Genomic DNA, 14,708 nt, shown 5'->3' with positions numbered 1-14,708 from the left:
GCGCGCTCGAGTCGCCATCCATGGTGCTGAACGGGCCCGGGGGCTGCGCTCCACCGCTGCGCCGCCCCCTGCAGCGGGCGGAGGGCTGGGGAGTGGGGCTCGGCTCCAGCTTCCAGGGCCGACCGTGAGCTTTTAGAGGGCGTGTTCTTCGGGTTTTCTGATCATGATAGTGATCACCAGCAAAGAGGACAGAGAGCTGCTGGAGTGAAGGATGTCGTAAATGAACATGACGATCTTCCCCAGTGCTACGTGTTGAGGCCTGCAGAATGCAAATTTCACAGTTCCTACACAAGTCCTTAAAAAATGTGTAATGTCTCTGTAGGTTCTCTGCCAGCAGCTGTGCGTCAATGAGTTAAGGTTGCTCCAAGTGAACTGTTTCTCTTTCTTTCGTAGGTAAGGCTGGGTGGGAGTCTCACTACGAATAGAACATGCTAGGTCAGACTTGTGCCACATGGAACCCCCATCCAAAAATAACCTGTCACAGACATTTTACAATAAAGTACAGAATTTCCATTATGGATACTTACAGAATAAGGCAACAATAGAGAATTGTCTTCCTTCTTTGTTGTTGATGGGCATTGTGAAGTACTTTGGTTTATATGAGTCTTTGGGGCTCCTTGTAGTTCATTCAAGCTTGAGACTTGGTTCTTAAATGATCACAGCTGTTGGTTTATTTCTTCTAAATCAAACCAAGCATTTGTGTTCTGTCTGTACTTTGTGATGTCTTCCTGATGCAACAAATGAACTGTGTTTTCTGAAGTAGTAGTAGTAGTCTCCTGGTTAAATATATGATTCTCATCTATAAACAGGAGTGAGGCTTATGATAGTTTTTAACACTTTAATGAAAGCTGCCCATCTGAATATCTCTTGTTCTCTGGAGTTTTCCCTTTAATTACCTGTGTTTCTTCCTCCAGGTTCCATGCATATTGTTAAAAAGGAGGCAATGTAAATATGTAAGTAGAGTTTGAGGTTAGGCAACTGTAGGGTGGCACTGTAAAACGACATCTTAGTGCTGGGGTACAATAGCTGAATTAAAAGATGGGTGGTTTTACTTGTTGGCATTTTGGTTGAGTAGAATCAGTTGGAGATGTGTGAGTGGGTGGAAAGAACATTAACATGAAGTTCATGCTGAATTATGTTTTGCTTGAGGAAAACTATTCATTAGTCTCATAGCTGGCACATGCCTTTTTATTCCTCCTCTAAAGTAGTATCTGACTACTTTGATGAAAAGGTTGATATGACATTAAGGAATTGGTTCTGCCTCATCTACTGACGATGTGCAAAAGCCTTTCTGCCCTTGGCAGCACTAATACATAGGCAGCATGCCAGTCCTCACTTGGCTCTAGGAAGGGCATACATGTGGTAAATGTTTCAGGGTACACAGAGTCATGGCTCCGTCTCTTAGAGTGTTACGTGTGGAGGTTAACAATGTTGTATCAGAGTTCAGCCTCAGAGCTCGCTGCGTCTCCACCTAAACCCCTTTGTTGGTACTGGTTTTTCGGAAGGGTCTTAAGGGCAAAATGTTCTTTCATCATTGCTAAATTTAAAATGACTGTGGTAATTATGAGTAAGAATTTCAGAGACCATTAAATTCTCACCATGCAAGAAAATCCTTGACTGTTGGAAGCTGTCTGCTTTTTTCACTTTTATCGCTGGCTTGGTCTGAGAACTGACTGGGGAAAGAAGACGGTCTGGTGGTACAGGCACTGGACAGGGTTCAAATTTACTACAGACTTCCTACATAACCTCTGACAGTACCCCATGACACAGTTCCATCATCTGTTTTTTGTTTCTATTTCTCTTACCTCCAGTTTGCATGTCCTGTTTATAAAGACATTGTATTCTGGGATGCTTTTTTTTTTTCCATACACATCTGTTATAAAACGACTTGTTTGTAGGAGAGTGTGGAGTGCCTATCCTGGAGCAAGCAGAGAATAGGGGTTTTTTCATTGTGATGTACTAACTGAGAATCTTTTAATAATGGATTTTTGTTGCAACCATGTTTATGTTGGATTAGCAAAGATTTTTTTTTTCTCCCTTTGGAAAGAAGAGGAGATAAAAAGCAGAATATACAGCTTCTTTCTCCTTGGAAACAGCAGATACTATTTATTCCAGTCACATGAATAACTATTAATTTGTATTTTCTTTATACTTTTGGTATGACGTTTGGTTAATGGTCTTTTTAAGTGTCTTGGCAAAATGCACACATGAGCGTAGATGAATAGTTACTTCATTGCTGAACTACCAACTTTAAAGTCTTAATATAGGCTTTACAACTTATATCTTGCTATTTTGACTTAGAGTTGCTTTTGTCGCTTAATTTGCCTTTGAAAACACATTCGTTTGTTCTCAGCCAGTTGCAGGGTGAATTAAGACTGAGACCAAAATATTCATTGCTTCATGCACAAAAGAAATGATCAAACTATATGAAAAATACAGTTACGCAGGGTGAAAATTATGAGATAGTTTTCAAGTGTTTGTTGTGTGTTTGGGAGTTGAATTTAAAAAGTAAGAAAATGCATTATATGGGGTATTTGGTTAGTATGTGAACTCAAACTGCTCTTTAAATCAAGTCAAGGAGCTGTTGCTGGAAGTAAATACATTTTCAGAAATCAAAATATGATTCTTTCTAATGCTGAAATGTAATGACAAAGTGTTTGTAGTGATTTCCTAGTAAGCATGTTTTGCTGCTGCTTGTTGTTTGCTGTGTCACATGGAGTCCCTGTAGTAACTGGAACCTGATCGCGAGGTTTGGCATTGACTGATTTTATGTTCTTGGTACTTGTCTCTGCTGCTCTTCACTTAGCAAATATCAAAGCAAAAAAACCTTAGTTTGGTCAATATTTACAGACAAATACTCAGCTTGTTTTTAGACAAACATCAAGTTTGTTTGTAGTGAGGGTTTTTTTCAGTATCGTTCTTCACTTCTGTATTTGATGTATCCACAGAACTGTCTGTATACTTTTGGGAACAAGTGGCTTGTAATGGATGTTGAATCATGTTTAATATGAATAGGGGGACATGGAAAAATAATGTTTTGTTGTTAGATGTTTTCATTTGCTTAGTAGTTCACTGGCAGAGCATCCATTGAATCTTGTAATTCTGAAGAAGCAGTAAGAGCATGGACCTTACAGTTGATCATTTCTTGAGAGCCTAGCAGAGCTTACCTGAAAACATCATTTTCTCTCTGATTTTAAAATTGGTAATTTTAAAAAGCAAAAGTATGATATTCAGTGTTACAAAAGCTGTTCAGGAAATAGCTCTGTGAAGAAGTTAAGTAGGAAAAAGTGTTCCAAAATTCATGACAAATTCTTGGTTGTGTAGTAAACCTGAAGTAGCACTGAGGAATCTCCAGCAGCAGAGCATAGCGTTGTTTTGTGTTTACTATATGCCTGTGAAGGTTTCCCTTATGCCATAATGTTGGGGTGTTCTGTTTGAAGCATTTGTGGGAATGAAAAATTGTAGAAGGCAATGCAAAAAATGCAAATGAGTTTTTTTGTTTTGTTATTTGTGAAAATGTGAAATTACCTAAAAGGCAGAATGTTCTAAAAAGTGTAATTAATGATTCTGGGGCGATGAAAGGTAGAAAAATCACTAAGACCTTTATTTGTAACTTTTTTTTGCTTGCAGAAGAATTCAGGTTTTGGGAAACTCGTCTTCAGAGACGAGGGCAGCTGCTAATAGGGGTTGGTATGTCAGAGCAGTTAGGGCTTCAGAAGATGTTCTCAAGGTTGTCCTTTGCGGGGAGGTTCAACTGAATGTGTCCAGTTCTCTGCTAGGTGCGGTTGAATGTTGTAGCAGACTGGTGTACTCTGTGGCTTTTCAAGGTCCAGTTTGATTTGAATATGGAATTTTCTTATCCACAGCCCTTTTCATGGACTGAAGGCTGGGCTACAGTGGTTCATAAACTGAGCCTAGAGTTTAGAAAAATACTGTTTTGGAGTAAGAGGTTACCCAAGCAGTCTATTCACTTCTGCACCTCATTGGAGTCACGTGAAGTTTTTGATCATTGTTGCTGCTACGGGACGATGAGGTTAGCTTTTTTCTCCCATCCGTAGAGAAGAACCTAAGAAGTTAATCAGGGAATCTCCTTTGATTTATTTGAAGTTCTGCAGAGGATAAAATGAACCAAATATTTAATATGGAAGGCTCAGGCTGGGTTTTCAATATGGAGTTAAATGTGGGTTTTTTTTCCCGGGCAATCTTTAGACAGAGAACGTTGCATTAGAATTTGTGAGGAAAGGGAAAAGTATTAAACCACCACACCCTATTTTTAGAACAGAATTGAGGATGAATAGTGATATTCTTTTTAGGTTGTTTCACATAAACATTCTTATTCTTGGTAATAAATTGGGATGTGGAAACACCTGAAAGGCCAATTAATTATCGTAACATCAAATAAGCATCATTTGCTTGTTGATCAAGCAGAACTGAAGTCATTAGTCCTATCAGTAAAATACTGTTTAATGAAAACAATAGCATTCTGATTACCCAACGGTGCCCAAGGACACTGTAAATATACTGATAATTAAGTATTTAGTAATGCAAGTTGCTGTTCTGAATGAAATGTAGAATTAACATACGCTTCTGAGGCACGCTTAAAAAAATCTTTGTGATAAATAATAAAGGCATTTGAAGGACATAAGTAAGTAATTTTCAATGAATAATTTAAATCAGAGTGGTCTAAATTTTATGTCTTGCTCACTGGGCTACTATTCCCTGAGCTTTCTGCAGCTGGTGGGAGTGGATTTCTCCGTACGTGTGGGTGCATCAAAAAGCATCGGGTCTTTGACCCCAGAGTGGTCAGTGCGTGCAGGACGGCTTGTGGGTCACCACCACAGGAGCCGTGGTTGGTTTAGTCTGGTGTAGCTTGACTGTTATCACTTCCTCAGAAACAGTTTGCTCACAAACACTTTCATGGTCTTCCTTACCAGCCCCTCCATGACTTGGATCAATCAGGTGCCTACCAGATGATTTCTCCTCATCATTGACCCATGCTCTGTTCTGGTAGGCTGGTCCGGTGCAAGATCCCACTTCTGTCTTGGTCTCCTTGGATTTTCAGATTTTAAATGTAGGATACATTTTATAAATACTTGTACCTATGAACTCAAACAGTGCTTACTGTGCTTGTCCACCTCTGTGAAAATGGATTGTATGGATATCTATATGAAAAAAAAATTATAAGAGAGGGCCAGGAATTAATTAATTCAAAAAAACATCTCTGCTCATTATTTGGCAAATACCTTGTCAGAGTTCTTCTAAGTTGAACCAAAAGTTACAATCATAAATGCTGCCTTGCACACTCATGAAATCTGATTGCTGACTTCTGTTGTAGCTAGCAGGAAATATGGACAAGTGACGTTGGCTCTCAAATCACATTAATGACTTCTGTGTGAATTCTGTGTGTTTCTGGGTAGAGAGGAAAAGTAAAATAGTCAAGAGAAGGCTTTGGATTCTAGGAAATCTAGGTTACCCCTGATCTGCATTTGGTTAAGATCAATTTTGGTCAGTGCTGGGCAGATTTATTACCCATTACCTTTATTTCATGGCCTGTTTTCAGCTATTCAGTATGTTTTATGTCACTGATAGGAGTTTAGAGCACTGTCATCTTGTTACGATGTAAACTCTGGAGAATCACAGTATTGATCTCGCTAGGGTTTTTCTTGTGTATACCACTCTAAATATTTTAATAGTTCCAAAACAATTCCTGCAAATTGACAGTTGAACTTGTACATGAACAAAATAGATTTGCGATCAAGTACTGGTATTTGCTTGAAATCTAAACCAGCTTCTGTTGCTGGAAAAATGTTGCTAGATAGATAGTAAAACGTCAGACTTCGTGATAGAAGATAATGGAAATATTATTTTAAAAGAAATAATTTGAAGATGAATGAATAAAAATGAAGTCTCAGAGGATGACACATTAACTGCTCAATAGTTTATCTGCGCTCATCATTGGGATTTATTTATCATAAACTAATTGCATAGGAATTTCTAAAAGGACATTAGCTTGTAGACGTCTTTCAACAATTATCTTGTAGAGCAGGGGAATGAAAAAAGAGGAGGAGTTTGGGGAAGGACAAATAGCAATGATGATACAGAACTAGTAATTGGTGATCTAGAGCAAGGGTATACTATGGAAAATGCTTGATTTGATTGTTAGGGAAATAAATTAATATTGGTAATTGGCTAATTTCTTACCTTTGTAGAAGAAGCACACTTGAGAAATGTGTCCCTCGCTCACGATATAAAAACTGGCTGCCCTATCCCGAAAGAAAGACTTTTCAAGTTGTCATGCCTTTTCCATCACTGGCCAGAAGCAGGTGCTTGAAGAAGTATAATGTCAGAGCAAGCATGTATGGTGCTTCCCCTGGTCACCTTCGACCCTCCAGCCATGTGTGACTCAGAGGCTTCTTGAGCCAGGCATGACATTCCTATTTTGTAGCACTCAGTGGATTTTTCTTCCAAAATTTTAGGCAGGCTCTGGTAAAACCTGTATAAACTGTTACCATCTGCAGCTTCCCATTGCAGGGAGTTTGGGGCATCCAGAGATGGTTGGGACTGGTCAGGCAGGCTTGGCAAAAGTAGTAAGGGTGGAGGAAGATAAAAAAGGTGAAAAGAGGAGAGTTGTGGAACAGCTTGACAGTAGCTGAAACAGTTTCACATTGCCTTTGAGGAGCGGGCAGGTTTGGGGTGACTCCCAAGAGGGGCCAAGGGCCGCGGTGGAAGCAGGAATCTATAGGTTTAGCTGTCCTGTTTTATATGTGTATTCGTGAGGATGGCCAGCAAGGGCTGCGGCGTTGAGCAAGGCGGGATATGAGGAATGGTTGGCTGAGAGGGTTTCTCTTTCTGTGTAGACAGAAGTCCAATCTCAGCAAGTCTTAGCAGTGCAGAGGCAGATGCGACAGGACTTGCCTGTAACTGGAATCGCAGTGAAGCCGATGGTTCGCTGTGGTGGCTTGTGCAACAAATTTGAGAATTACCCATTTGGCTCTTCACTTTTCTGCTGAGCAGCAAATCTTACCAAACCCTTTTAACAAATAATTAGTGATAATCTTGTGGGGTAGGGCCATGTGGAAGTGTTTTGCCTAATTCAGTATTATTGTGCCTGACTTTAGTGTAGTTTTAGCTTTTCTTGCAGCTTCCACTTTACACTGGATGAAATACCGCAAGTGTTCTGCTTCAGAAAGGGAAAAACATGCCCTGTACATGAATTTCTAATTGAATGCCAACCCAAACAAGCTAAATGAAACAGACTTGTTAAATGAAGAGTTAATGGACTGAGCATGATTTGTCTCTGAGAAACTTGAAGGAAAGTCATTACACTTTATTATTTTTTCATCGTGTTTGTTTGCCCAGGCTGGGCGTGTGCTTCTGCAGTTTTGAGTTCATTAATGGGTTAGCTTTGGCCACTTCTGCATCACAGAACAGCCATATACGGTATTTGCTAGTTCTGACGCTAAGTACAAATTATGGAAAATAACTTTGAATGTTACCTTCTGTTTCTTGCACACAACGTATAATTATGCAGTTATTTTTGGCAAATACAAAATGTCAGAGGAGGAGGGAGGATCACCATTCATTTCAAATGGAAATGATGCATAGTTTGTGCAGCTTAATTTTTTTTGTAATTTATTTAGTACTTTTGCCACGTGTCACTAATATCAGCTGACATATTATCAATAAACCCTGGGCAAATTAAGGCAGAAAACAGTTAAGTGTAGAATTAAGTTGTATCAGTGCATGTTCATGTATATAATGGCCTAAGACCAGGTAGGGTCCCAGTCAGACAGCATATATGACCCTGCTGTTGACTGCAGTTTCACTGTGACCCTTCACACAAGCTAAGGGTCTGCCTCTCTTCTTTTAATAAAAGTGCCATCAATCCTGAAACAACCTTTCAAAGCCAGATTTTCATCCTCTCTGCAAACTGGTCTTTTACAGTAGCTGCCCTACTTCCCTGCCCCATTTACATGTGCACTTTCCCACTTGTGAGTATTTATACCTGAGAGCTGCCAAGTGTTGGAGGCTCAGGTTGTGTTTTCAATGCACGGATTTGCTTCTAGCTCGCTTTTTGGTGCACTTCCAGATTTCGGATGTGAGAAGTGCTTTTCTTCTAATGCATCTGTGCATCATAAACGTGGTGGAGACCTAGGCACTGTTCAGCTTGAGTTAAAGCTCCCACTTCTGCAGTGAGAAAGACTTAACAAATTTTAGAAGCAGGCCAGGTGCTTAGGTTCAGGTCTTCAAGTTCATTCTATAGAGCAGATACAAGTCTTGTTTTAATTCTGAGAGGGTTTATTATTTTCCAAAACTAGAGATAGGCTTTCAGAACAAGAGCCCTTAAGGCCTCTTTCCTCCTTATTTTGAATTCCAGCAACCTCTTTTTCTTGAGGGGAATGGCCATAGTTTGGCAGGACTTGACAGCAGTTGGGTGCATTGTTAGAGGGAGTAGAAGAACTAGTTCATCTAAGCCAGAGGCTGAACAGGTCAAGAAGAGATAACAAGGAATTATGAATGAGAAGTGGAAAACTAGCCAGGGAAAAATGCATAGGCATACATGAGAAGGTGAATTGGTGCCGTGCTGTTTGTCAGGAAGATAGGAGGCATGAAGAAGCCAGCTACCGTTTCTTTTCTTCCCACCCTAACCTTAGGTAGTAATGTGTGTCTTCTGTCTGTGCTTCAAGTTGAATTTTTAGTGTAGAACAGTGTCTGCGGTAGGTGCAGCGGTGTGACTCCAGGCCTTCTGGATCATGCTAAAGGCCATTCTGAGTTTATTTAGTTCTGTAGGTGTTGTTGGTCATTTAGGCATGGAGAGTGAGTGTGAATTTTCTTATGCATGCTTTTCTTATACCCTGATGTATGTGGAAATTGTTGTGCCTCAACTACGGGGAAGATCTGGATCAACAGAATTACCAGATGTGACTGGAATGAACAAGGCAATAAGCATGAAAATCAGAAATAAAAGTAAGAAGTGTTGTCAAAGTAGCATTCAAAATCACTTGTCAGTACTGTGTGAAATAATTTTTGGTGTTGGAGTTCACAAGGTTGATATTTCCACAGCTGGGTTTTTGGGTGCCATGCTTCCTGCATGCGTAGTTTAGGATGTGATTGTGATTTTCAGTGTTGGCTGCTCATCCTGCAAGGATCTGCCTCACATTGTCCCTCAAGCTGAGTTCTTAAAACAATAATTCTCCTAAAGCAGACCAAAACTCACTTTGTCAAGGTCTACGTCTAATTCTGTGTCTGCATCCCACCTTCTTTTGCATATCCCTGTGGTGGTGTTGAACTACAGGACACACAAAGAACATATGGGGTTTTTTTCCATTTCCTGGGATCCTGAGATTCCAGGACTCCACAAGTGGGTTGGATGGACATGGCAGTGAAGTGTGGAGGATTTCACCTCTGTAGCATCAAAACCTCCTCTCCCAGTCTACTGGTGGGGCATATGGTAGATATCTCTTGGATTCCTGACATTGCACTAACTTTGGCATCCCCTCCAGAGTCATGGCAGAAAAGGCAGTCAGCAAGATAACTGGATTTGGCCTCTAGACCACCAGTTAGGCCACTCTCTTAAATGGTTGGTCATTGCCTCTGCTGAACAGTCAGTCTCCCTGAATAATCAGCTTAATCGCATCATCTCCCCCCCTTCATCTATACTTAACATTCACCTGTGATGCGGATGATAAAGCTCTGATTTTAATTCTAAAAAAGGGAGCGTTTCTCTAGTAACAACTCATGCCCTAGTTTTTCTTCAGGATTGTGGGGGACCCCCCATACCCCCAAAGTACAGGGCATTGTGGTAGAGAGGAAATTTTAAAATTAAGTAGGATTTATTATATATTATTCATTCAAAGCCCTCTCTATCTTAGTAGCAGTTTCCAGACCCTAAATGGTTAAAGTAGAAAATGTTAGTAATTTTGCTGCAAATAAATTGATCAGTATGCAAGACGGTTGTCACCGACTGAATCATGGTCCACAGTTAAGGTAAACAGATCTGTGATGACATTTTCTGAGCAGAATACCAATGCTGCTACATTTCTTCCCAGAGGTTTCTGACACTTCTTATATGCGGATAAGATTTCTCTCCAAGAAGGTTTTGCTCGCAGGAAAGAAACAGCATCTTTGTAAGAGTCTTCCTTAAAGGTGGGATTTATTATATTTTGTGATTTATTTGTTATCTTAATTCTGTTTAAGATCATGGAATGGAATGTTTTTCTTTTGTGCATATCCTCTCTGTACAGTAGATCTTTCTGATGTGGAGTCTATTTAAAGTATCCGGCAATAGAATGCAAGTAAAACAGTATTAACAGAGTTATCAGGAGCAATGAAAATGTTTTATTTTTTATATTCTCTGGGAGCGAGCGCTGTTTTATAAGCACTGTAATTAACATGTAAAAGCAATGATTGAATATACAGCTAGATTTTTAGCATAGGTGCTCATGTGAAATATATTTGGCTACGTGATGGCTTCATATTTTCATTGGCATATTCTAAAGTAAGAGGTACAATTTAGTATATTCTTAAATGTCTCTGTGCTAGGCAGAAATCCCCTTTGCAACAGCCTGCAATCAAAACCTTTTTGCTGAGACACATCTAACTCCCGTATGGCTTCAGGGTATGGAAAAATACAGTTTCCAAAGAAGTTTTTGAAATCTGCTTTCTTACAGCGTTTAAAATCTTTGTGTGCGATGCTCTTCATGGGAGAGGGACACGTTCATAATTCTGCTTTTAGCCTTAGAACCACATTTACGTGGAGGTGACTGACATGTCAGTCGCTCTATGGATTAGCAGTTGGAAATCTGTCGCATTTGTATTGATAAAAGTAGAAGCTCGTTTGTTTAATCAGATGCTGGTATCTGACTTCAATCCCGTTTGGATAAAAGAGCCCTGTGGGGAGCATGCTCAATGATACCTGACATGTAATAGCAAACCTGGAACTGGTCGTTAAAGTTAATTTCAGGGATTCTAAGTCTGTTCAAGTCGGCAAAAGCATTTTTCCAGTAGGTTTCAGGGTTAAACCTGGCCCTGTCTGTGTCTGGCATGTACAGGTTAGGGGAGTATAGCTCAGGATGCCCAAGCGGCTGAAAATAGGGTGCTTAATAGGACCTTTTGTAAGATGGACTTACAAAATCTTGTCATGCACCATGTCTGGGTGTATTTCCAAGCTACACAGCACAATGCATGGCTGTGGTTTCTGGAGAGAAGCAGGGCAGGGAGTGCCACCTCCGGAGTTGTGAGATGCAGGCTGTGAAGATACCTGGCAGAAGAGCTGCGCTTCTCCTGGGGGGGTCTCGGCAAGTCACAGATTTGTGTCAGAGATGTTAGAGCTACATTTCGGGCAGTGGGTCTGGGGTGGGGCTCAAGATTTAACGTTTGGGTCTAAGAGCTGTGATTTAATAATTCTCTGCCTAAAAAGAGAAGTATGGGTTCATCCTGGCATGTTGCACTGTCTGGTAATTCTTGCTGCAGTTGTGGTTCACCTGCCCAGTCAAGGTATCCTTGAGCAGCATTTACCTTGCTTGTGTGCTTTGCTTTGGGAAGTGAACAGTAGCTGGTTTTTGTATAGACCTCTATAAGAAAGTTTGAGATTAACATGGATTTTTTTATCCCTATATTTTTAATGTACATTTGCAAATTGTCTTTTATTCAAAAAGATCCCGGAATATTTTGTGGATGACCTGTGTGCGGCACTGGAGGGAATGTAGTATCCAAGCTTGGGGTGTTCAGCAGTGAAATTAATTCTGGACAGATGTGGGGGGACTAATTTTGGATTAGTGTGCTCCTCAGGGATGAACTCAAGTGTTAGTGTCAGGATCAGACCTGCACCCAGGCATGACAGCAGTGGGACAAGAGCTGTTAGGTGTCATCTAACTGGAAGAATTGTGAGTGTTATGCTGGGTTTTATTTTAATAGCATTTCTGTGTTCTTTGGCAGACCTCTAGGTAACTTTCTGACTTTGAAATTAAATACTGTGTGTATTTTTTCAGCAGAAAAGTGATTTCTATTCGACACTAAGGAACTTCTTTTAAATATTTTTTTCAGAGCACTGCCTTGATGGTTACAGATGATTTTCATGAACATTCAGCCTGACCTTGTTTTACTTTCTGAACATTATACCCTTATGCTCATGTTTAAATTTTGGGTAATGTAAGCAACACTAATTTTATTTCTGTTGGCAGAAGGAAAGTCCATGCTCAGTAGGTCCAATCTCTGCAAGAGAACAGCTTTTTTCCTAATGTTCATTGCTGCTGAAACACTTCTGTGAACATCAGTGTTAACATGTGGCTGGACGTGGGTGTAGATGAGCCTGGAAACATGATCTTTATGATTGTTGACCTTTTTTTTTTTTAAACTCTATATAGCCAACTTGACACACGCTTCTGCAGTGCTGGGATTTCATGCTGGTTTATGCTATAACAGAATAGCTTCATTTACTTCCGAGGAGCTTCTCTAAATTTATGTTGAGGTAACTTCCCACAATTGCAGGTTACTCTTCTGATTTTTTTTTTTCTTTAGGCCTGTGTCTGATGCACACTTTTTTTTTTTTTTTTGGTGGTAATAGACTCCCTGGAGTGCCTCTCTACCACAATATTTGTATCTGAGATTCTAGTCTATGGGTGTCTTTTTTCCTTCATCTCTCTTCTTTTCTTCCTGAAGCATGCACAGACAGGTAACTTCTCAGATGTGTAGTCAGAGGAGCAGCTGACTGTTCCATCAGATTTTACTTCTTGCTTTGCCTTTCCAGATTGTCCCTCATTTTTTGGGATAACATGCTTCTACTCTTCTAACCAGCCATTGTATAGAAATGTAAAAATACCATCAAAGATCTGGTCCTTTTAGATGCTTGCAGCTGAGTTGAGTTTGGGAAGCAGCTCAGATCCATTCCATCGTCTCCCCAGAAGTTCTTGCAGCCTGCAGCAGGGACCTGCTCCCTTTGAGTTGAGTTTTTCCAGCCACGATCGAGAGCTTCTATTTCTGCACAACCATTCAACTTGGATACGGCTTCCAACACCCAGTTGGCTGCAGCTGAGCAATGGGGTCACTTAATCAGCTCTGTCCCTGAACTCCTCCTGTAGTGCTCTGGTGTCACTGTTTGTACACTGTGTGTGAGATGCTCACTGCTACTCTGGCTGCTCTTGCCGAGGCAGGTCGGGCTCTGGGTTCTCCACTCTTCGTGGTGTTGTTGCCCTTGGAGTTGCTTTCTTTGCTGTATTTGCTATGTGACTTGAAAGAGACCCAGCCCTCTTGGTTTCTCCATCTGCAGAACTGTCATACTGTTGAGTCAGGAATGAAATCTTGGAAAGCTGAGTACTTTTGTTAGCGGTGTATGTCCACCCTCGAGGGTCTTAGGAAAGCTGCAGTAAGTCACTCAGTGGCTGGTGTCTCTTTGACATGGGGAACCCTGAAGCTGAAAGATAAACCGGGTGTCTTACGCACTGATGTGTGTGCGTGTCTGTCACACCGTCGGACTGCTGCATAATTGAGTCTTCCGATTTGAAGGGCCTGAAGCTTTTCTCCTTCTTAGCTGAGCTTTCTCATGGCTTAGTGTGTCTGGATCCCATGGTTTTTATTTTTTTTCTTCTTGTGCTTTAGCTTGAAAATGGAAATTTATGAAGACATCCTTTTAGAGCAGGCAGCTCAGTGCTTTGTTCAGTGACCTGTGAAGATGTATTTCAAGGCTGTTTGGTGTAAAAAGTTAACTTTCTTCATTGCGCTGTTTTTGATGTGCCCTTCTAGAGATACAAGATATCTACACAGTTTCTCTTCAGCTTATACCTCGGTAGACAGGTGGTCTATTTGTTGCAGAGTGTTTTCTTTCAGATGTCTGGGGACACTGATACAACTGTGCATGTGGTTTAGCCATACCTCTAGACCTTGTTTTTTATTTTTTTCTTTAAAAAAAAAAAGTTTCTGTTTTTCCCTATTACTTGAAACTCACTAAATACCCTTGTCTCTCATGTCTTCATACATTAAAAGCTGAACATAAGAGCAGAAAACAACCCATTTTGCCTAGTTACAACCACCTAAATTGGACATCTGGTCAAAACCATGCGTGTCGGTCTCCCTGAGATGTCAGTGGTAAGAGCAAAGGACCTATAGAAAGAGGTTTAGTAAACCTATTTTGGATGCACCTCTAATGATGGGATGCTTAATAGTGCAAGGATAGTGCTTTATTTCCCTTTTAGTGATCTGTAAAGTTACCTTAAATAATTAGCTTTGGCTTTTAGACTTTTAAGAGCAGAGGAATCTAACCCTTGGCGTGGTTTTTCATCATCTTTGTTTTAAGCTGAAGAAAATGAGGTTACAAGAATTTCTCATCATAATTACAAATAGAGTATTGTTTTTACTCTTTTAAAATACTACTCAGAGTTGATCTGAAATTGTTTTACAATTACTGCTTAATTAGTCCTTGATGATCTATACTGGAATGTGTTTCTGAGTGACAGGGACCCTTTGCAGGTAGGTTTATTACATTTTTTACCATCTGGTTTAATAAATGAGCGAGCAGAGCATTTCAAAATGACCTTTGGTTCTATCCGTGAAGTGTGAGTTTGAATGTTCCAAGTGAGTTACTGGCATTAGACTGTGTCATGGTTTAACCCCAGACAGCAACTAAGCCCCACACAGCCGCTTGCTCACTCCCCGCAGTGGGATGGATAGAGAATTGGAAGAGTAAAAGTGAGACAACTGGTGCGTTGAGATAA

This window comes from Eurypyga helias, unplaced genomic scaffold (assembly GCF_000690775.1).
Source record: "Eurypyga helias isolate BGI_N326 unplaced genomic scaffold, ASM69077v1 scaffold12031, whole genome shotgun sequence".
Taxonomy (NCBI): domain Eukaryota; kingdom Metazoa; phylum Chordata; class Aves; order Eurypygiformes; family Eurypygidae; genus Eurypyga; species Eurypyga helias.
This window is presented reverse-complemented; position numbering follows the sequence as displayed.